The sequence below is a fragment of the Ursus americanus genome, chromosome 4, assembly GCF_024610735.1.
Source record: "Ursus americanus isolate L20-20 chromosome 4, mUrsAme1.1.p, whole genome shotgun sequence".
Lineage (NCBI taxonomy): Eukaryota > Metazoa > Chordata > Mammalia > Carnivora > Ursidae > Ursus > Ursus americanus.
The window spans coordinates 48,638,869-48,664,083 of NC_142130.1; the positions used below are offsets into that span (position 1 = coordinate 48,638,869).

The 25,215-nt window shown below is 35.3% G+C and overlaps 1 long non-coding RNA gene across 1 annotated transcript in view; it reads left to right on the forward strand.

Annotated features, from left to right (window-relative positions):
• Nucleotides 1–25,215, forward strand: part of LOC123784091 (uncharacterized) — a 784,838-nt gene that overhangs the window by 412,395 nt on the left and 347,228 nt on the right. The window contains exon 7 of the long non-coding RNA XR_015724218.1: nt 1,042–1,081. This is a non-coding gene — a long non-coding RNA (uncharacterized LOC123784091). The remainder of the gene's footprint in view (nt 1–1,041; nt 1,082–25,215) is intronic.

The window sequence follows — 25,215 nt, forward strand, 5'->3', positions numbered from 1 at the left end:
AAACCTTGTCCTCCATCTGTAATCGCAGATAATTGCTAAGAAAATCGAAATACCCAAAACTTCTAAGGACTTCCACAGCAGCATCTCCTCACCTATCAACTTTTCCATTTCTATTCTTTTGCATTTGTGCTTGTATCTGGGCTCCTATCTAAAGGATACTTTAGATATCCTTTACTTACGTTATCAGATTCTGTTCTTGCTTTCCTATTTTATTATCTTTCCACTTAGCTTCTCAAAGTTGGCATTTCAGAAATTATCTACACTCTTTTTAAAAAGTTGTGGTGAGATATAATTTATATTCAATAAACTGCATCTGCTTAAAGTACAAATTCTGGCATATGTAGCCACCCATGAAACCATCACCATGTTTAAGATAATGCTCATATTCCTTACCCTTCAAAGTTTTCTCATGCCCCACTGAAATCCTTCCCTCTTCTCTCCCCACCCACTCACCTGTCTTCAGACAACCATTTTGTCACTATACTCTGTCACTATAGAGTGTATTTCATTTTCTTTAATTTTATGTGAATGGAATAATACAGTTTGTACTCCAGTTTGTCTGTTTTTTTTATTCAACATACTTAGTTTGAGATTCATTGATGTTACATATTTCAGTGGTTCATTCCTTTATATTGCTAAATAGTATTCCCTTGTGTAGATGCACCAAAATTTGTTCATCCATTCCTCCTGTCAATTTCTATAAAACAAAGGCAAAACAAAAGCTTTGATAGGCTTTTATTTGAAATTGCATTAAATCCATGGATCAGTTTCAAGGAAATACTGAATTTTCTGATCCACGTATATGGATTATCTATTTAGTTAGGTTTTCTTTAATTTCTCTCAGTAGTATATCGTAGTTTTTGCACATTTTTTGGTTACATTTATTCCTAAGTATTTCATATGTTTTGTGTTATACATGGTATTTTTTTTTCACTGACTTTTCATTGCTGGAATTAGGGATAAAACTGATTTTTGCATATTGATCTTGAATCCTGTGACATTGCTAAACTCACTTATTAGATTTAGTATTTTGTTTTGCAGGTATCATTGGATTTGTTTCAAGAAGATGATCATGTCATTGGTGAGTAATCACAGTTTTATTTATTTATTTTTAATATGATACCTTTTATTTTCTTAGCATACTGCATTGGAGAACCCCTAGTATAATGTTGAATAGAAAGATGAGCGCAGACATCCTTGTCTCATTACTGATCTTAGGAAAAAAGCAAGCTCTTTCTCACCTTGTAACATATTGTTATCTGTAGATGTGTCATAGATGCTTTTTATGAAGTTGAGAAAGTCCCCTCCTGTTCCTAGTTTGGTGATTCTTTCTATTAAGGATGGATGTTATAGTTTGTCACATGCTTTTTCTGTGTCTATTGAGGTGATCATGTGGTTTTTCTATTTTAGTTTGTTGCTGTGATTAATTACATTGATTAACTTTTGAATTATTAAATCCATCTTGTATTCCTATGATAAAACTCATTTGGTTAGGATACGATTCTTTTTATATATTGTTGGATTTAATTTGCTGAAATTGTATTAAGACATAGCTGTTTTTGTGAGGGACATTGACTTGTCATTTTCTTCTCCAGTATTGTCTTTCTTTGTGTTGGTATCAGTATGAAATGGCCTTATAGAATGAGTTGGGAAGTATTGCTTATCCTTCAGTTTTATGGGCTGTTTATATAAAAGCAGTATTATTCGTTAAATATTTGGTAGAATTCACCAGTGAAGCCATCTAATCTAGTATTACTCCTTGTGGGAAGGTTTTCAAAAGTAAATTCTTTAATAGATACAGGGCTATCAGAGTATTTATTTCTTCTTGACTGAGATTTGGTAGTTTTTCTTCCAAGCAACTTTCATTTAATCGAAGTAGTTTAGTCTATTGCCATAATAATTCCCATATTACACTCTTAATAACAGTAAAATTTGTAGTTTGTCACTTTGCTCACTCCAGATAACGGTAACCTGTTATCTTCTATTTTCCTGGTCATTGTGACTAGAGTTCTATTAATCTTATTAATCTCAAAGAATCAGTATCAGTTTTTATTTCATTGATATTCTCTTTTGTTTTTCTGTTTACTACTTTATTGATTTAAGTTCCAATATTTTTACATCCTTTCTTTTGTTTGTTTTAGGTTTATTTTGCTCCTCATTTTCTAGATTCTTAGGTGAAAGCTGAGGTCATTGACTTAAGATCTTCTTCTTTTTTTTTTTTTTTCTAATTTGGGCATTTAAGGCTATAACTTTCCCTCTAAGTACTACTTTAGTGGCATCCCACAAATTTTGATATGTTGCGCTTTCATTCATTCCAGAATACTTTCTGATTTCTGTTTTGATTTCTTCTTTTACCCTTGGATTCTTTAGAACTGTGTAATTCAAGTTTCTAAGTATTTAAGAAGTTTCCAGATATTTTTGTGTTATTTATTTCTAATTTAATTCTATTGTGATTAGAGAGCATAATATGTATAGATCTAATTCTATTAAGTTTATTGATACTTGATTTGTGGTAAATAGACCATGTACACTTGAGAAGGATATGTATTCTGCTGTTGTACGGTAGAGTGTTCTCTAAATGTAAATTAGGCCTAATTGATTGATAGGATTATTTAAATTTATTATATCTTTACTGATCTTGAGTCTCCTTATTCTACCAGTCATGAGAGGGATATTGAATTCTCTGACTGTAATTGTGAATTTGTTTTTTTTCCTCACAGTTCTATCAATATTTCCTTTATGCATCTTGAAACTTTATTTTTAGGACACAAAATTTTTGATTTTTAGGCCTTGTTGAAGTATTGACCTATTTATCTTTATGAAATGACCTTGTTTATCTCCAGTAATATTCTGAGATTTGAAATCTAGTTTGTCTGATATAAATATAGCTGCTTCTGTTTTCTTTTGATTAGTGTTTGCATGGAGTCTCTTTTTCTTTTTACTTTTAAGTCATTTGTTTCTTTATATTTTTACTTTTAAGTTATTTGTTTCTTTATATTTAAAGTTGGTTTCTTGTAATCATCATGTAGTTGGGTCTTGCTTTCTTATCTAATTACAAATATCTGCTTTTTCATTAGGATGTTTAGCTCACTTACATTTAGGGTGAATCAACACCCAGAGTTCGCTACACCTGTAGTCTTCCCTTACATTTGATGACAACTCCATTTTTTTTCTAGGCCCAAACAAAAAAGAAGGCATAAAAAATCTTGGAAGTACACTTGATTCTTCTCTTTCTTTCATAATCTACACCAATCTGTTAAGACATTCTATTAGTTCTACCTTAAAACTATATTCAGATTTTGACCACTTTTCATCATTTTCACTTATCAAAAGTGATGCCATCCTGTTCTGAGCCACCATCATCTTTCACTTTCGTCCTCTTTCATTTAAGTAGCCAGTAGCTACTTAACTTTTCTCCCTGCTTCTTTCCTTTTTTCTTTCTCAAGGCAGTAGCTAGAGTGTTGCCTTGAAAATGTAGGTGTAAATAAGAACATATCATTTTGCTCAAAATCCTGCAATAGTTTCCTATTTCATTCAGAATAAAGCTGTCATCCTTCTAATATTAACCCGGATTCCAAATAATCTGTCCCCTCATCTTACACTCTGTCCTTACATTACACTACTTTTCCTCTCGCGCCCTCTATTCCAGCCATACAAGTCTTCTTGTTATTCCTTGGAGATGCCATGGTCTTTCTCCCCTTAGAGAATTTGGACTTGTAGTTCCTTTTGTCAGGAACACATCTCCTCTGGTATCTCCATGGTTAACTCCCTCAGCTCCTTTAAGTTTTTGCTCATATGTTACTTTCTTAATGAATTCCATACCAATAATCATGTTAAAAATGTCAAACTGCCCAGTTCCCAAACCCAGCATATTTGGATATGTTACCTCTTCAGCATCTTCATTGTGCTAATCATACTAAAACTTATCAATTTCCTTTCTTATTAGTTTATTTTTATTGTCTTTCTCATTCCACTAGGATTTAAACTCTCCAAGACATGGATTTTCATTCATTGGTATATTCTAAGCATCTGTAAGTGCTTGGTTCATAGCAGGCACCTGAGAATGATTACGTCAAGTAACAAATAAATGTGTCTTACTATTTAATGTGACCATTTTGCCATGGGAATGTTAGAATAATTGTGTCTAAAAAACAGAACAAAACAAAAACATGCTCATACAAAGAACAGATTGGTGGTTGCCAGAGGCCAGGGGTTGGGGGGTGAGAGAAATGGGTGAAAAGGTTCAAAAGGTAAAGCAAAACAAAACAAAACAAAAAAACATTAATACCAGGGATAGTTTGAGTTACCACTTTATTGTGAGAACTGAACTGTGCTTTTCATAGAAGATGAGCAAACAGTATTTGCTGAATGAATGAACTATGAACGAACTAGTCAACCCTTAGTTTAAAGCAACAACAACAGCCCCCCTCTATTATATACTTATAGTAAACATGGGGAGTGGGAATTGAATGTTATAAAAATAACCTATAAAACCCATTTGTTTCAGTAATAAAATTTATAATAGTATGTGAATATGATATGTTTCTGTCAATCTAAAGCATCTGAAAAAAACTATTATACAAGGCAGGTAGTCCAGAAAAAATTATGTCAAAAGAACAATTAAAATTATGTCAAAAATTATGTCATAATTATGAAATTATGTCAAAATCCACCTACTGCCACCACTGCCAATAGGTTAAGTCCATTGTCCTATTTCAAGCATGGGCTATGAACGCCTGGGGGCGCAGTTTATGTCTTATGCTATGGGAAATAGGGCTGTCTACATTTTTTTTAGGAGTTGCACTACAGGACCAGACATATGTTTTAGAAAAATGAATGGTGGCCGTGTAAAGAAGAGTGTAGATGAGAAGACATTTCTGGCAGAAAGCCACTAAGGGAGACTACTGTGCACCTCTATCCCGCAGATATCTGGCTATTTGAATATCTCTCAATGTGTCTTGATCTTTAGCATCTCACTGCCTAGTACGTTCTGTTTCCTCTCCTTCAAAACCATCTATCTGCATCAGACTCCCTCAAGGAAAATCGCGCTTTTTTCCTTCTTTCTAGAGTATTTAACATGATGTGTTTAGTTGTTTGATTATGCATCTGTTTTTGCATCTGTACTTGATATCTGCTGTTTCCGTTTCATGTTTTGTAAACCCAGTAACAAGCATGTTACTCGGTACAGTATAGTGAGGTGATCAATAAATTATTTGGGGATGGCTGAGCAAGATGATGAGAAAGTGAGTTGCAGTGGCAATGAGGATAGAGGGGTGTGTGTGTGTGTGTGTGTGAGCATGTGTGTAGCAGAGCGGGAATTAATCATTTGGATTTGAGTCATGAAGAAGATAGAGGAGTCAGGGCTCTCGTTTATGTTTTGGTTTTGTCCTTTGGATAAATATTCCATTCACCAGAAACATTAAGTGCTGTGGAAGACACTACAATACTGTCTCTCTTATTCTTTTGGAAACATTGGGAAAATATCCCTGAAATGTTTTATATGCTCTCTAACTTATAAAGGAAAATAAGATGCTTTCTCAGACTTGGAACGTGTGTCCAAGTCTGATTCAACTAAGTGTTGGGGGAAAAAAAGCCTTTTCCAATATTGGGTTATCTTGATTGAACACAGTATTGTACATCCATTGGCCGTGTAGCCACATTTACAGTCATTAATATCTTTTAAAAAATGTATGGCTACAACATTGGAGAGCTGTTGTATAAAAGAATTCTAAAGCAGCAATGCAATAGCTTGGGTGATAGCATCTATTTGAATGAGTTACATATGGCTCTAAAGACGCTAACAGAATTGCTTGGGAGGAAATCTAGAAGTCAGTTCAATTTGGTAGATTCTAGTCTGGGACATAGAAGGTGCAATTCAGAGTAAGAATGTAAAATTAAATGAGTGGGCATTCTCCTCAACAGTAATCTGGTTTACAGTAGGATGGAAAAAAGGTAGCTTCCAATCACAACGTTTCTGACTCAAATTGAGTTAGCCTTCAAATCTGGAAGAACGTCCTCAGATATGAAATAAGGGGCAAACATATTCAGGTTTATCTATTTTATTTGTTGGCATTAGCTGTCTTGAATGTATCAATGACAGAAGTATTTGAATTAAAACTAGTTCTCATAAATATCTATTGATATAAATACAGACCATGTATGAGTTAATGTCAGACTAGTCTCAGGAATTATGGGTAGAATGTGTGCTTACTGATGCAATAAAGCATATATATCTTGAACTAAAGTATTTGGAGATATTTTCCACAATTGTTTTATATGGATTCAGAGATAACTAACTTCTTTTTTTTTTTTTAATGATTTTTTATTATATTATGTTAGTCACCATACAGTACATCCCCGGTTTCCGATGTAAGGCTCAATGATTCATTAGTTCTGTATAACACCCAGTGCACCATGCAATACGTGCCCTCTTTACTACCCATCACCGGTCTATCCCATTCCCCCACCCCCCTCCCCTCTGAAGTCCTCAGTTTGTTTCTCATAGTCCATAGTCTCTCATGTTTCATTCCCCCTTCTGATTACCCCCCCTTTCTTTATCCCTTTCTTCCCCTACTGATCATCCTAGTTCTTATGTTCCATAGATGAGAGAAATCATATGATAGTTGTCTTTCTCTGCTTGACTTATTTCACTTAGCATTATCTCCTCCAGTGCTGTCCATGTTGTAGCAAATGTTGAGAACTCGTTCTTTCTGATAGCTGAGTAATATTCCATCGTATATATGGACCACAACTTCTTAATCCAGTCATCTGTTGAAGGGCATCTCGGCTCCTTCCACGATTTAGCTATTGTGGACATTGCTGCTATGAACATTGGGGCGCATATGGCCCTTCTCTTCACTACGTCTGAGAGATAACTAACTTCTTATACTACTGATATAAGGACAAAATAAAATATATAAGGGAAATGTGTTTGAAAAAGAAAGAAAACTCTCTTCACATATGTGCAGATAGGAACACTTCAATTTTCTGTGTACCAGTAAGCTTTCATTTCTGCTATCCACCCGCATGAGAGAGTCATATTTTACAAAATGGCAGATCAGTCTATTGAAACTCAGTTAGTTATGTTCTGTTCTCTTCTATACAGCTGGGCAGAATGGTAGATTCAGTCCAGTTCTTGCTGTTTCTTGTCTTTTACTCTCTTTCGTTCTCTTCTATCTCTGTTAATATAAGGGAGGGGGTAATTGAGCCAGGGCCCATTCTGCAAACCCAACTGACTCTTTTGCTTCCATTTCCCATGTGGCATGTAGATTCCTATAGATTCCAGTTAGTTGAATTAAGAACTGTCTGGTTGTTGGAAAGGTATTCAGAGACATTTATTTTTCCTCATATGAGTATGACTTTTTTTTCCTAATTAAAAAATTTTTTTTTAGATTTATTTATTTGAGAGAGAGAGAGAGAGCAAGCACACAGAAGGAGAGGGAGTGGGAGAAGCAGACTCCCTGCTGAACAGGGAGCCTGATGTGGGGCTCGATCCCAGGATGCTGGGATCATGACCTGAACCAAAGGCAGATGCTTAACCAACTGAGCCACCCAGGCATCCTGAGTATAACTTTTCCCAGAGAACAGAAACTCACAAATATGCATAAAACACAGGTAGCCTTAAAGACAGCGGTATTTGCTCGGAGGTAGAAAGATCAATTTCATAAGTATTACTTTCTACTTGGACACAAGGTTTAGTTTCATAGGGTGAACATCAAGAGGTAAATTGTTTGCTGTAATTGAGCTTTTATGGTGAAATTCTGGATTGAATTATTGGGTCCTTATCTTGTTATAGGAGGCAATATAGAGGAATGTTAAGAACACAGGCTGTGTATTCAAATCCTGAGTTGAAACCTGAGGTTTGTCACTTATTAACTATTTGACTCAGCTTCTTCTTTTTTTTTTTTTTTTCAAGATTTTATTTATTTATTTATTTGACAGAGATAGAGACAGCCAGCGAGAGAGGGAACACAAGCAGGGGGAGTGGGAGAGGAAGAAGCAGGCTCATAGTGGAAGAGCCTGATGTGGGGCTCGATCCCATAACACCGGGATCACACCCTGAGCCGAAGGCAGACACTTAACCGCTGTGCCACCCAGGCGCCCCAGACTCAGCTTCTTTTTGACTCTCTTGGACTCCTTTTTTTCTTATGAAAAATGAAGAAAAAAAATGAAACTTTTTTTATAGGTTTGCTTTGAGGATCAATAAGCTAATGCTTATTGATATAAAGTGTTTAGAATGAGTTCTGATACATAGTAGGTGATTAAAAATTTTAGTTGTTATTATCATTCCTGACTTATTCTATTTTATTTTTTAAAGATTTATTTATTTATTTGAGAGAGAGAGATGGGGAGGGGCAGAGGGAGAGGGAGAGAGGGCATCTCAAGCAGACTCCCCACTGAGCACAGAGCCTGATGTAGGGTTAGATCCCATGACCCTGAGATCATGACCTGAGCCAAAATCTAGAGTCAGACTCTTGACTGACTGAGCCACCCAGACATCCCTATCGTTGCTGATTTATTAACAAAACTATACTTTAGTTCTTATTTGTTACTCCTGTTATGTATAATGCCCCTGGGAGTGGCTTGAAAAGAATGGGTGATTGACAGGATAGGATTTAGGAATTTCTGGGTCTCTGAAAGTAATATCCATCTCAATTGAATAACTTCTAACTGCATTTCTAAAAGAACAGGTTATTTCTATTAGTTAGCAAACTGAAGGCTACTTGTATCATCTGTGGAGTTTAGCATGATGTTTTGCATATGGTCAGTACAGGATAAATACCTGGAATCGATGAACCCTCTTTATTTATGGGGAAGCAAACTGTGACATAGAAAGGAGAGATCAGCTGAAGACCTCACAGCTGGGTCCCAAAAGGCCAAGATTAGAAGTTACCTGTTTTAATGAATCTCAGGCCATAACTTTAAAAATTGTTTCCACTGCTTCTTGGATTATTTTGTATTACCTTAAAACTACAACTCTTCTCAAGAGTGCAGAAAAAAGATCAACCATCTACCTGCAAAGCCACTGGAGCTCAGAAATCAAACACAGCCTTAAGACACTGAGTATTATATGTAATCAAATTCTACATTGGATGCAGAAATTGGAAGCAAGGAGCAGCTCTTCCGAATAGTTTCCATGTAAACAATAGTGTTGGCTACTGGCATATCGTAATTGTATGTGTGTGTGTGTGTGTCAGTTCTTCCTGATTTAATCTTGATTTCTGCGATGTTTGAGGGGTTGTAAGGAATCATGGGAAAGTCTGACTAAAGCACAGAAGGAGTTCATTCTGATTACAGCACTCATTGCCTGAATCCTCTTCAGCAGGATTTTCATAGAAAGGTATCATTGAAAATCGACATGATTTTTAAGAGAAAAAATTTAAAATATCATTAGAAAAACCCAGTAGGCTTACTTATAATCAAATGTGTATTGGTTATGAAAATATATTTTGTACATTCAAAGAAACTTTAGCAATGTAACTTAATTCTTAACTGATATACATATAAAATATATAAATATATATAAATAGGTATAAGTAAATGTATAAAAATATAAAAAATGTATATTTTGCAGGCTCAAAAAAACCTCTAATATATTTTCCAAATTCATAGGATTCAAACTACCAACAGAAGTACTTTGCCCTTCTCTTATGAAATGTCACTGTAAAACCATTTGAATGAAAAATCTGAAACGTGAATTGTATTTGCCATGAAAGAATGGCAATTGCAGCAAGGGTTCAGAAATCTATTAGTAATAACCCTTGAAACATCAGCATGTTAAATTACATTTTAATAGGATTGTTTCAGTATTATTGATATATGATTGACATACAACACTGTATAAGTTTAAGGTGTACAGCATAATGATTTGGTCTACATATATTGTGAAATGATTACCACAGTGAGCTTAGTTAACATCCATCATCTCCTATAGATACCAAAAAAAAGAAAAAGAAAAAATTGTTTTTTTTTCTTGTGATAAGAACTCTAAAGATTTACTCTCTTAATAACTTCCACATATACCATACAGCAGGGTTAACTGTAATCATCATGTTGTACGTTATATCTGTAGTACTTATTTATCTCATAACTGGAAGTTTGTATCTTTTGACTACCTTCATGCAATTCCCAATCCTCCCTGCCTCCACTCTTCACCTCTGCTAACCACAAATCTGATCTCCCTTTCTATGGGCTTTTAACTTCTCGTTCTTTCTCTCTTTCTCTCTTTTTCTTTCTTTCTCTCTTTTTCTTTCTTTCTCCCTTCCTTCCTTCCTTCCTTCCTTCCTTCCTTCCTTCCTTCCTTCCTTCTTTCTTTTTCTCTTTTCTTTTCTTTTCTTTTGAGGTTTTACATATTAGTGAGATCAAACAGTATTTGTCTGTCTCTGAATTATGTCACTTAGCATAATGTCCTCAAGGTCCATCTGTAGTTGCAAATCACAGGATTTTCACCTTTTTTATGGCCAAGTAATATTGTGTGTGTGTGCGTGTGTGTGTGTGTGTGTGTGTGTGTGTGTGTGTGTGTACACACATTTCATCCTTTCATTCGTTGATGGACACTCAAGTTTTTTCCATGTCTTGGCTGCTGTAAATAAGGTACTATTAACATGGAGGTACAGATACCTCTTTGACATAATGTTTTCATTTCTTTTGGATATACTCCCAGAAGTGGAATTGCTAGATCATATGGTATTTTTATTTTTAATTTTTGAGGAACCTCCATACTGTTTTCCATAGTGGCTATATCAATTTACAATCCCACCAACAATGTATGGTTCCTTTTTCTCCACATCCCCATCAGCATTATGTTATTTCTTATCTTTTTAATGATAGCCATTCTAGCAGGAATGAGGTGATACCTTACTGTGATTATAATAGGGTTTAATTTTGAAATAGAATGCCTGGTATTAAACATAATAACAAATATAAACATAACCCTCTTTGAGGGTAATGGCATTATTTATTCACACAACCAACATTTTATGAGTACCTAATGTTTCCAGGGTAGTGTATGAGATAGAAAAATAGGTAAATCTCTAATTCTGCCCTGTGTGAGTACGGTGAGATAGGCAAGGAAATGAAGAAATACATCTAAGATAGTATGATTAGCATAATAGTAGAGCTAAACGCAAGGTACTGTGGAAGCCTAAAGATTCCAAAGAGGGAATATTTCTTGGACCACAGAGTAGGGACTATAGTAGAACTGTCTGCTGAATTGGATATGCTGCATTTTCTTTTGGAGTGATTATCTTTTTTTTTTTTTTTTTTAAAGATTCTATATTTTCCTTCAACAGAGAAAGACAGGCAGCTAGAGAGGGAACACAAGCAGGGGGAGTGGGAGAGGAAGAAGCAGGCTTCCAGCGGAAGAGCCTGATGTGGGGCTCGATCCCACAACCCGGGGATCACGCCCTGAGCCGAAGGCAGATGCTTAACGACTGAGCCACCCAGGCGCCCCTGGAGTGATTATCTTAAGTACTTTGAAGCTAATATTGTATCTTTAAATATTTGCATTCAAATGATTCTAGTACTTGCATGAGGCAGATCTAATACCATCCCTAAAAGGTATTTAGAAAGTGACTTTATGAGAGTAGGGTTGAGTTTGGAAAGGTCGGAATTGCAATCTGTGGTTCCTTGTATGGAGCTCACTTAGTGCTGGGGGCGGAGTGCGGGTTAAAGGCTTGGCATTTGGAGCCAGATTCCCTGGGTTGAGTTTCACTCTGACTTTGTACCCATAGAGAAATTAATGCATCCTTGCTTCCTTTTCTTCATTTGAACAAATGTGGATGAAAATAGCACCCACCTTTATAGGGTTGTGATAAAAATTAAATGAGCTTATTCTAAAAAATAGAGTAGTTTCTGACACATAAGGGCTCAGTAAGTAATAACTATTATTATTATTATATGATAAGAAAAACAAGTGTGAAGATTTTTGACCTAACATTCTTCATGGATATTTTATATTTAAAAAGTAACAAAACAACTAAATGCCATATAATGTGTCTACATGTTTGCACCTTCCAGACTGATTATGAAGGTCTGGTTAGAATGAGTTGGGTCCCTCGAAGGGGTGGGCTCATTGGAATGCCTCATATAGTGGAAGAAGATTGGATTGCACTATTAACATGTTTTTCATGACAATAAACCATTGGATACACATTGGATACAGTTTCCAGGGATAGCAGCAAATGTCCATTGAGTGTAAATACACAGGTCATTGGACATATTTCTCAGAGACCCTTTGGACTGGAATGATTTATGAAAGATTGCAATTCAGGCCTTCTAAACTCAGTCTGTTCCTAGCCTTGAAGTGAATTCGACTGGGACCTTAATAAAAATCCAACTCATATGGAATAGACTTTTTATGACCTGGATGAAGAGAAGGGAGTAAGAGAATTATAAACTGGATTTTTGCATCTTTATGGAGTAGATATCAGTAATCTATGTGTGATGAGTTTCATTTGGTTAGGAGTCTATGTAAAAAAAGTAAGGGTGGGGGCTGCTGCTAAGATCGGAGAGACTCCCACGAGGTGGCTTATTACAAGGAAAGTATTATATGCTTTAGTGTTCTGTAGAGATTCACTCAATCAGTGACCAGCAACATATTTTACCTAATTTTCCTGATACAGTTCCCCCATCTATAAAATGGTTTCCTACTTCCAGAATTATTATGAGGAATAAATGTACTAAAGTATGCAATATAGGACATGAATAGCTCCTAAGTATCAGATCTTCTCCTCATCTGGGAATTCCAGACAGCTAGTTACTGCCTCCTGGGAGGAAAGCTAGTCTAGGAGAGTATGAATGGATTACTATGGGAAGGTACTCCCTGCTTCTACCATTCCACAGGGCTTTCTGTAGTTCTGTAATCTGGCAGATGAGTCCTCTCTACATCTACTGAATAGATAAAAAAATTCTCCTTTTCTTGCCTTGTGCTTCATTCTAGAAAATACTAGGGAAGAGTGTGTGTGCAGTCCCAGCCTTCCCTTCTTTCCTAGTAAATCTCCCAATGCAGTTTAACGTACCTCTTTTATATGTAGTTTAAAAAAATGTAAATATTAAATGACTGACTTTGATTTTCAATGGGGAGGAGGATAAAAGGGGGGGGAAAGTAGATACACACAGGGAGGGGGAGAAAAACTTGATTATCTTGGAATTGCAGCCTCTGCTGATGCAGACAAATGGTGGCGGCTAATATGCCGTGTTTTTGCAGAGCCCTGGTATGCCGCCAGCTCTGATCCACCTTAATATTTAATAGGCATTTGTACAGAAACACTGCATAAGTATGAGAAATGTTAATTGCTCATAACATTTTGTTTTATTTTATTTAGCAGGCTGTTAGACATAAAAGAAAGAATGTTTGGCTAGGTTGAAATTTTACTGTTTAGCTCTTAAATTTTTCTGAGATAATTTTTCTGTGAAAAGTTAGTAATAAATACTTTGTATTTGCATCATGCCTCATTCTGAAGAGATCAAAGTCCTGATCACAAACTCATTGAGACCTGGGAAGGATTCCAGGCTCTTCTGTACTCTGCTCAGCTCTCCTGAAAATGCCGTTCCTAGCAGTGGGGCCGAGCTGTGGGGAAAGTCTTTTATGTACCATCAGCTTCTTGAAGTTCTGCTCAGTTATTTCGCCCTTGTAGAAAACATCTCAAATTCTGAAGGTTCACTGCCTGTCTGGTTTTAGCTTCATTACTGAATGATTTTTTTCATGTTTTTGTTAAAATTTCACATAAAAATCAGTTTTCGTTTGGAGAGAATTATGTAAAATATCTGTACAAAAGCACTGAATAAAACGATTTCTAGTAACTTCTTAGAATTACAGTAGAAGGAAATGTGATACCTGATTGCAAATGTAGAGAGAATAAATGTGTTTTAATAGAGAATTCTTACATAATTTGAGACTTTCTGACCACTCATAGTATAATCCAAGTTCTATAATTCTGTGTTCTTTTAATGCAACATGCTGTTCTTTATGCCTTTAACGTGCTTCTTCTTTTCACTTCTGTGAAGGCTTATTCTTTTTTTGTCTGTTCAAAAGTTGCTTTTGCTGAGAAGATTTTCTGTACCTAACCATACGCTCAATTTGTCATTATTTACTCTAGCCTAAATGTTTCAAGTCTAGTAGCACTTACCCATGGCACTGGACTTATTTGTATACATGTTTACTTCTCTCACTCTGCTCTGAACCATTTGAAGAGAGATCATTTGTCTTATTGTTTTCTGAATCTTTATTGTCTAACACGGTGCCAGACACTTATAAAATGCTCAGAAACATTTTTAGAATGAATTGTTCCTATACATTTCCAAAAGAGCCTACAAAATTTAAAACTTCAATAGGTGTTTCATTTCAAATAGGCTCCTCTCTTCTTCTACCAAATCGGCATCAGTTGAAGAGACTTTTTATTGGTGTTTTAAAAGCAATTAAACTATACCCTTTATTAATTTTGAATGAGCATCTGAGAAAAAAATAGAAAATAAATAACTTGAAATCTTAAATAAGAATTGGATAGGAGATAATTATGGATCAGTGTGAACTTTATGAAGTGAATTTGCTTTGCTAAGTGAAAAATTGTAGGTGTTTGTAAACAGAAAGGTAAATGCCTGTTTGTGAAAAGCAACAAGGTATTTCAATCTGTGGAAACTTCTACAGATATGTTAAATGTAATTCTTTACAATTTCACCCCTAAAGCAATATAGTCACTTGTTTGCTCTTCTGTGTTAAATTCAACTCTTTATTTTTATCTCATTTTGTCTGCTTGAATTTTATAGCATACAGTATAATCTTCAAGAGGATGTGAATGTTACTCTCTTTGTCCATCCTCACTCTGTGGAACCTTGAGACAGCTTTTCAACAAAATAGTTCAGTGAATTGCTATAGGCCACAGAACAAATAGGCTGTAGGGAAGGGAAAAAGGTTCAAGTCTCTTATTTCCCTGGACCCCATTCTCTGCTGTCCTCAGACTACATATCTCACAATGATCTATAAAAGTATAGAGTTTCTACAACAGTGTGAACCTCCATAAGAAATACAGATGCATATCAATAATAAAACCTTAGTACCACATGTCTGGAATGCAGAACTTTAAAATGCTCACCCTCACTAATTTACATTCCTGAGAATCTCTCTTAAAGAAATAGTTAAAGAAAAGCACAAAGATTTATGCTAAAGAGTTCATATCATTATTTATCTTAGTAAAATAATTGAAAATAATTAAATGTTCAACAATGTAGAATTGGTAGATAAATTATAGTATGTCTATGTGATAAAACAAAAATTCAAGTGTTGGGAGATTTTTGCAAAGACATTGGTGAATGGCCACAATATAATGTTAAATGAAGAAAGACAAAAATATACTGGTATATAAAGCATGATTTAACTTTTAGCAAAAAGTATACACACACATACACATTCATACACATTAGAATAAGAAAAATAAAAAATAAAAAGGAATTAAGAACAACTGTAGTAATTTTTTTCAATATCCTATAAGAGCATATATTGCTGCAAAATTAAAAAAAAATTAAATGGTACCACCTTGTAGGTTAAGAAGCCTCTATTAAATTTTTACTGTAGGAAGTTACTTTTCAGGGTAGATTCAGCACATGGTAGAGAATTGATATAAATGATATTTTGCTGCCTGATGTCCTGGAAAATGCAGATCTATTTCATTGGAAGATCATGGGCTATGCATCAGAGTGACTTGGGCAGAGAGAAGTTTTCCTGCCTGGGATTCATCTAAGTCCTATTGCATAAGTACATCTGGGAATGTGGATGTAGAATCTAATATATATATTTTTGTAACACTTTTTCCAGGTAATTCAGATATGCATCACTGTTTATACTGCTGCTTTGGTTAGAAATAAAGAGACCAAATCTTGATTCAAACTTAAAAATAAGAGGTAGGGATGGATGAGCAGGGAACACTTAACTTCTGGTAGAAAGGATTAGTGAGGTGCTCATAGGTCTCTGAAGAGGGACGTAATCATTGAAGCATATTTACTGGTAGTAAATCTGCCTGTTAGAATAGTTATAGAAGAGTAGTTAGTGACTTATTACTTTCTTAAACTCCTGAATTGAGGGTGGACAAAAGGGGAATGAATAGATATTCTTTTTTATTGGGATTATGACCTGAGAAGGATATTTGAATCATCACGAGGATATGCAGGCCTAAATTGGCAGTTTAATTTAATTAATATTTCTGTCCTTTATCAGTATAAAACACATAACTCAGGAAGTTTTAATTCCTTTTACCCTCTCCCATTTTATGTAATAAAACTATTTCCACTATTTAGTTTTATCTAATTTATATATCACAGTTTTTGGTTTGTTTTTTAAAGTCAGTGTTTGTTTGAATTGGCCCTGAAATTGGGCAATTTATTTTCCCACCTCGGTTTTTTTCAAACCATTCCTTCTTTATCTAAATTGTATTTTATGAAAATTTAGTGGTTCACTGTGAGAATCTGAGTGGTAAATTTTCTAAGGCTTTGAATGTTTGAAACTGTCTGAATCTTACCCAAACTCTTGAATATGCAAAACAAAATATGAGCAGATGTTAGCAAGATGGCAGAACAGGAGGTCTGTGCTCTCATTCCCCCATTAGAAACACTGATTTAGCAATAATATATAAACCAAAACACCTTCATGAGATTTTCAGAATTCACTTAAGAAGTTGCAGTACCCTAGGTGAGCAAAAAGCAGAGAACAGTTGCAGTGAAACAGATAAGAGCAATTTCATTTTACCCATGTCAATCCCTCCTTCAAGGCAGCACAGCTCAATGACAGGAGAGAATGTTCTGGCTCACCACTTCTACCTTGGGGGAAAAGAGAAGAGTGGAGCATGTGTACCAATGTTCTAGCTCTTCAGAGTGCTGCCCAAGGGACTGATATCTGTCCTTCTGACTGACGGTACTGATAGGAAGCCAACATACTTTGGATGCCTAGTGCCTGCAGCTTGCTGCTGAAGAGCTAGAGAACTTGCAGTGCCATAGACAAATACTAGAGGAAAGAAGAAATTATGAGCTCCTGAAAAAGAAACCATTAAGTTTCTCGAATTAAGAAATTTCATGTATACACACCCAGAGAAATTGCTTCCTGAAATGGTTTCAGAGGTCCCCAGAATCTGTAGTTGGACAGATTGGTGAGGGTCTCTGCCTGCACAAAGCTAGTTTATAGAGACAGAAAGAAGGCTGTTTTTTCAAATGTTTAGATGTTAGTACAAAGCTATGAGACATGACATGAGAGGGAAACATGGCCAAATCAAAGGGACAAAATATATCTCTGAAACCAATCCTAATGGAGTAGAGGTAAATTAATTACCTGACAAAGAATTCAAAATAATTTTTGTAAAGATGCTCTATGAACTCAAGATAACAATGTACACACAAAATGAGAATATCAACAGACGTAGAAATTATGTATATATAAAAAAGAACCAACAAATTTTGGAGCAAAGAATACAACAGCAGCTGAAATATTCACAGAGGCATTCAACAGCAGACTTATCAAGCAGAAGAAAGAATCAGCAAACTTGAATATAGGTCATTTGAAATTATCCAGTCAGAAGAACAGAAAGAAAAAAGTGAAAATGAGTGAAGACAGCCCAAGGAACACATGGTACACCATTAAATGGACCTATATATGCATTATGAGAGACCCAGAAAGAGAAGAGAGAGAGAGAGAAAGTGGCAGAAAGCTAATTTAAAGAAATAATGGCCAAACACTTCCCAAATCTTGGGGGGAAAATGGACATACAGATTTAAGTAACCCACTAGAGCCAACTAGGATGAACTCATAGAAATCTGCGGTGAGACACTTGATAATAAAAAGACAAGAGAGAATTTTGCAAAGAACAAGAGAAAATCTACTCATCACATACAAGGGAACTTCTATAAGACTATCACCAGATTTCTCAGCAAAACCTTGCAGGCCAAAGGGGAGTGTAGTGATATATTCCATTAATGGATTTCTCAGTAGAAACCTTGCAGGCCAGAAGACAGTGGGATGACATATTCAAAATTTTGAAGAAAAAAAAAAATTCTTTCCGCCACCATTAAGTTAGACTCCTCATTGCTCTCACAAAGCAGGTTGATGTCTGCATGGTAACTCTTCTGGTTAGACTTTTGTGTGTTCTTTGGCCTGTAGAATTTGTTGATTCTGATCTTGATGTCTGTCTCATCAGGCCTGCCATTACTCTTCTTGATATGGAAGATTTCTTTGGCCAATTTGGTATGGCTCAGGGGCATCCAGGTTGCTGCGTTTGATATAATTGGAATATTTCCAGTAGTGTGCTGGATATAGATCTTCATTCACAGGCTCCTTCTCTGGGTGTTTCATGGGATTGGACAGCTTGATATTGAATGTGAAGGCCTCGGGGAGGAGGTGCATGCCATTACCCACTTGATACTGGATCCTGTTCTTAGTGGCTGAGCTGTAGAGAACCTGGCTGTCCAGGTCCTCAAGTTGTTCTATGACCCTGGGAATTTCTTTTTGCCTCATTTCAGCCAGATTTATACTTGTTGTCCTCCCGTGGCTGGGTTTTAGGAGGGGACTCAAATCTTGCTTAGTCTTGATCATACCACAGCTGGTGGAAGTAGATCCCATAGTTCTGTACCATCAGAGCCTAAGGCCCCATGCCTCCCTCCAAGGCCCAGTTTTCTGATGCAACTTTATAGATGATCCTCACACATACACACACATGCATGTGCACACGCATGTGTGCATACACACACACACGTGCGCACACAATGAAATATTACTCAGCCATAAAAAAGAATAAAATCTTGCCATTTGCAATAACATGGATGGATTCAGAGGGTATAATGCTAAGTGAAATAACCAGTCAGAGAAATACAAGTACATATGATTTCACTCATACTTGGAATTTAAGAAACAAAACAAAGAAATAAAGAGATAAAAAAAAACCCAGACTCTTAAATATAGAGAACAAAGTGGTGGTTACCAGAGGGGAGGTAGGTGGGGGGGGATGGGTGAAATAGGTAAAGGGGATTAATATACACTTATTCTGATGAGCGCTGAGTAATGTACAGAATTGTTGAATCATTATATTATACACCTGAAACCAAATCACTATATTGTATACCTGAAACCAATATAACAGTGTATGTTAATTATACTGGAATTAAAAAAAAAAGTTAAAAATAGAACTATCGTATGATTTAGCAATTCTACACTTGGGTATTCATCCAAAGAAAACAAAAACACTAATTCAAAAAGATATATGCACCCTTATGTTCAGTGCAGCATTATTCACAATAGACAAATTATGGAAACAACCTAAATGTTCATCAGGGGATGAATGGATAAAGAAAATGTGGTATATGTACACAATGAGATACTATTCAGTCATAAAAAAGAATGGGATCTTGCCATTTACAACAACATGGATGGACCTTAAAGGCATTATGCTCAGTGAAATCAGAGAAAGAAATGCCATATGATCTTGGTTATATATGGAATCTAAAAAGCAAAACAAAACGAAACAAAAAACAAGCTCATAGATACAGTGAACAGATCCCCAGACGGGATGGGGGTGGGTAAAATGGCAAAGGGGATCAACAGTTACAAACTTCTAGTTATAAAATGAATAAGTCATGGAAATTAAAACAAGGAAACTAAGGGTTGATTTCTTGAAAAGATAAACAAAAATTGACAAATATTTAGCTAGATTAAGAAGAAAAAAGAGAATACTCAAATGAATAATATCAGAAATGAAAGAGGAGATAGTACAACTGATAGTTAAGAAATACAAAAGATCATAAGGGACTATGAGGAACAATGATTAGCCAATAAATTGGATAACCTAGGAGGAATGTATAAATTATTAGAAACATACAACCTACCATGACCAAAACATGAAGAAATAGACAATCTGAACAAAACTATAACTAATAAGATTGGTAAACAAAAACTTCGTAACAAAGGAAAGCCCAGGACCAGATGCTTCACAGATGAATCCTATCAAAGATGTAAAAAAGAATTAAGGCCAATTCTTCTCAAACTGTTCCAAAAATTTGAAGAGGAGGAAAAATTCTCAAACTTATTTTACAAGACCAGCTTCACCCTGATATCAAGGCCAGATAAAGACACTACAAGTAAAACTACAGGCAAATATTCCTGGAGAATATATATACAAAATCCTCAACAAAATATGAGTAAACAGAATTCAACAGTACTTTAAAAGGATCATATGCAGAAAAAGCACTTGACAAAATACAGGATCCTTTCTTGATAAACACCCTCAACAAAGTAGGAGTAGATGGAACATATATAAATATCATAATGGCCATAGATGAAAGACCCACAGCTAATATCATCCTAAATGGGGAAAAATTGAGAGCCTTTCCCTTACAGTGAAGAACAAGACAAAGATGTCCACTCTCATCATTACTATTTAACATAGTCCTGGAAATCTTAGCCTCAGCAATCAGACAACAAAAAGAAATAAGAGCATCTAATTGGCAAGGAAGAAGCCAAACTTTTGCTGTTTGCAGATGACATTATATTCTATGTCAAGAACCCAAAAGACTTCACCAAAATTACTAGAACTAATACATGAATTCAACAAAGTTGCAGGATACAAAATAAATGTGCATAAATCAGTTGCATTTTTATACACCAATAATGAAGAAGCACGAAAAGAAATCAAGGAATCCATCCCATTTACAACTGTACCAAAACCAATGAGATACCTAGGAATAAACCTAACTAAAGAGGTAAAAGATCCGTACTCAGAAAACTATAATCACTTATGAAAGAAATTGAAGAGGACACAAAGAAATGGAAAGATATTCCATACTCATGGATTGGAAGGACAAGCATTGTTAAAATGTCTATACTACCCAAAGCAATCTACACATTTAATGCAATCCTTATCAAAATAACAACAGCATTTTTCACAGAGCTAGAACAAACAATCCTAAAATTTGTATGGAACCAGAAAAGATCCCAATACCCAAAGCAATTCTGGAAAAGAAAACCAAAACTGGAGGGCAAAACAATTCCAGATTTCAAGCTATATTACAAAGCTGTAGTTTTTAAGACAGTATGGTACTGGCACAAAAACAGACACATAGATCAATGAAACAGAATAGAAAACCCAGAAATGGACCCACAACGATATTGTCAACTAATCTTCAACAAAGCAGGAAAGAATATGCAATGGGAAAAAGATAGTCTCTACAACAGATGGTTTTGGGAAAACCTGACAGTGACATGCAGAAGAAACTGAACCACTTTCTTACACCATACACAAAAGTAAATTCAAAATGGTTGAAAGATCTAAGTGTGAGACAGGAAACCATCAAAATCCTGGAGGAGAACACAGGCAGCAACCTCTTTGACATTGGCTGTAGCAACTTCTTACTAGATATATCTCCAGAGGCAAGGGAAACAAAAGCAAAAGTGAACTATTGGGATTTCATCAAAATAAAAAGCTTCTGCACAGTGAAGGAAACAATCGACAAACCTAAAGGCAGCCTACAGAATGGGAAAAGATATTTGCAAATGACATATCTGATAAAGGGTTAGTGTCCAATATCTATAAAGAATTTATCAAACTCAACACTCAAAAGACAAATAATCCAGTTAAGAAATGGGCAGAAGACATGAACAGACACTTTTCTAAAGAAGACATCCAGATGGCCAACAGACACATGGAAGGTGCTCAACATCACTCATCATCAGGGAAATCCAAATCAAAACCACAATGAGATACCACCTCACACCTGTCAGAATGGCTAAAATTAACAACAGAGGAAACAACAGATGTTCGCAAAGATGCTGAGAAGGGCGAATCCTCTTACACTGTTGGTGGGAAAGCAAACTGGTGCAGCTACTCTGGAGAACAGTATGGAGGTTCCTCAAAAAACTAAAAATAGAATTAGCAATTGCACTACGATCCATCAATTGTATTATGAGGTATTTACGTAAAGGATAAAATAGAGATTGGAAGTGGTGCATGCATCCCGATATTTATAACAACATTTTCAACATTTTCAGCAATAGCTAAACTATGGAGAGAGCCCAGATATCCATCGACTGATGAGTGGACAAAGAAGATGTGGTGTGTGTGTGTGTGTGTGTGTGTGTGTGTGTGTGTACAGACACCCAATGGAATATTGCAAAGATGTGGATGGAGTTAGAATATATTATCCTAAACAATATATGTCAGTCCGAGAACGACAAATGCCATATGATCTCACTCATATGTGGAATTTAAGAAAGAAAACAGATGAACATATGGGGAGGGGGAAAGGAAAAAGAAGAGAGAGGGAAACAAAATGTAAGAGACTCTTAATGATAGAGAACAAACTGAAGGTTGATGGAGGGATGTGGGTGGGGAATGGGCTAGATGGGTGATGGGTATTAGAGCGGGCACTTACTGTGATGAGTACTGGGTGTTGTATGTAAGTGATGAATCACTAAATTCTACTCTAGAAACCAATATCACACTGTATATTCACTAACTAATTTAAAAAAAATATGCATTAAAAGAAAAAAAAAGGTTCATACCCTGTGACCAAGTGGGATTGCACTGGGATACAAGGATGGTTCAATGTAAGAAAATCAATGTACTTCATCACATTAACTGAGGAATAAAAACCATGTGATCATCTCAATAGGTGCAGAAAAAGCATTAGGCAAAATTCAACACCCTTTCAAAATAAAAACACTCAACAAACTAGGAATAGAAGAAAATTATCTCATCATAATTAAGGCCATATATGAAGAGCCCACAGCTGACATCATATTCAATGATGAGAAACTGAAAGTCTTTCCTCTAAGATCAAGAAAAAGACAAGGATGCTCACTCTTTTTAAAAATTAAATTTAATTTAATAATTTTATTTAAAATCAATTATAGTGTATTATTGGTTTCAGAAGTAGAATTTAGTGATTCATTAGTTGCATATAACACCCAGTGCTCATTACATCACATGCTCTCCTTAATGACTATCACCCACTTACCCCATCCCCTTACCCCCTCCCCTCTATCAACCCTTAATTTGTTTTCTATGGTTAAGAGTCTTAAAGTTTATCTCTCTCTCTGATTTCATCTTATTTTATTTTTCCCTCCCTTCCTCTATGTTCATCCGTTCTGTTTCTTCAATTACACGAGTGAAATCATATAATTGTCTTTCTCTGATTGACTTACTTCACTTAGAATACCCTCTAGTTCCATCCACGTTGTTGCAAGTGGTAAGATTTCTTTTTTTTGATGACTAATATTCCATTGTATATATACCACATCTTTTTTATTCATTCATCTGTTGATGGACATCTGGGCTTTTTTCCATATTTTGGTTGTTGTGGACATCACTGCTATAAACATTGGAGTGCAGGTGCCCCTTTGAATCACTATGTTTGTATCCTTTGGATAAATACCTAGTAGTGCAATTGCTGGGTCATAGGGTAGCTCTATTTTTAACTTTTTGAGGAACCTCTATACTGTTTTCCAGAGCAGCTGTACCAGTTTGCATTCCCATCAACAGTGTAATAGGGTTCCCCTTTCTCAAAAGGGTGCTCACTCTTGCCACTTCTATTCAACATAGTTCTAGAAGTACTAGCCAGAGCAATTAGGCAAGACAGAGAAACAAAAGTCACCCAAATGGAAAGGAAGATGTAGAATTTACAGATAACATGAAATTATATGTAGAAAACAGAAAAGACTGCACAAAAAATTAACTATTAAATAAATTTGGCAAAGTATAGGATACAAAATCAACATACAAGAATCAATTGTAATTTTATACACTAACAATGAATAATCCAAAAAGGAAATAAGAAAGTTCTAATTATAATATTATCAGTTATTGTAATAGTTAATATGTTATTAATATGTTTGTTATATTTATACTATTTTATTTAAAATATAATATATCAATGTATTTAAATATATTTACAAGTAAATGTAAATATAAAATATTTATAATATTATCCACTATTTAAAATAGTATCAAAAAATACTTAGAAATAAACTTTTTTTTTTTAAAGATTTTATTTATTTAACAGAGAGAGAGGCAGCCAGTGAGAGAGGGAACACAAGCAGGGGGAGTGGGAAAGGAAGAAGCAGGCTCCCAGCAGAGGAGCCCGATGTGGGTCTCAAACCCAGACCGCTGAGATCATGCCCTGAGCCGAAGGCAGACACTTAACAACTGAGCCACCCAGGCACCCCAGAAATAAACTTAACCATGCTGGCAAAAGTTTCGTGCACTGAAAACTAAAACAAAATAGTGATGAAAGAAATGAAAGAAGATACAAATAAATGGAAAGATTTTTATTTTGTCATGGATTGGAGGACCTAATATTGTTAAATTATGCTACCTGGAGCGATCTATAATTTCAGTGAATCCCTATGAAAATCCCAATGGCGTTCTTTAAAGAAATAGAAAAAAAAGTTCCAAAATTTATATGAAATAAGAAAGGACCCTATATAACGAAAACATGTCGATAAAAAAGAAAGTATTAAGGCGGGCACGTGGTGATGAGCATTGGTGTTATACGCAACTAATGAAGTGTTGAACACTACATCCAAACTAATGATGTGTTGGCTAATTGAACATAAAAAAAAAAAGAACAAAGCTGGAGGTCTCATATTTTCTGACTTCAAAACATATTACAAGGCTACTGTAACCAAAACAGTATGATATTAGCATAGGTACATTCATATAGACCACTGGAACAGAATGAAGAATTCAGGAATAAACCTATGCATTTAAGGTCAAATGGTCTTTGACAAAGGTGCCAAAAGTGTAGTCTCTTCAACAAATGGTGTTGGAAGAACTGGATATTGACATACAAAAATTAGACCTTTTTATTTTTTACACTGTATACAAAAATCAACTCAAAAGACTTAAGTGTAAGACTTGAAACCATAAAACTAGTAGAAGAAAATATAGGGAAAAATCTTCATAACATTGGTTTGGTAATAATTTCTTGAATATGACACCAAAAGCAAAGACAACAAAAGCAAAGATCAACAAGTAAAACTAAATCAAACCAAAAAATCTTCTGCACAGCAAAGTAAAGAACCAAGAGAGGAAAAAGGCAGCCTATGGAATGGGAGAAAGTATTTGCAAACCATGTATCTGCTAAAGGATTAATATCCAAAATATATAAAGTACTCCTACAATTCAATAGCAAAAAAGCAAAAACAAAACAAAACAAAACCCAAAATGAAAACCTGATTAAAAAATGTGC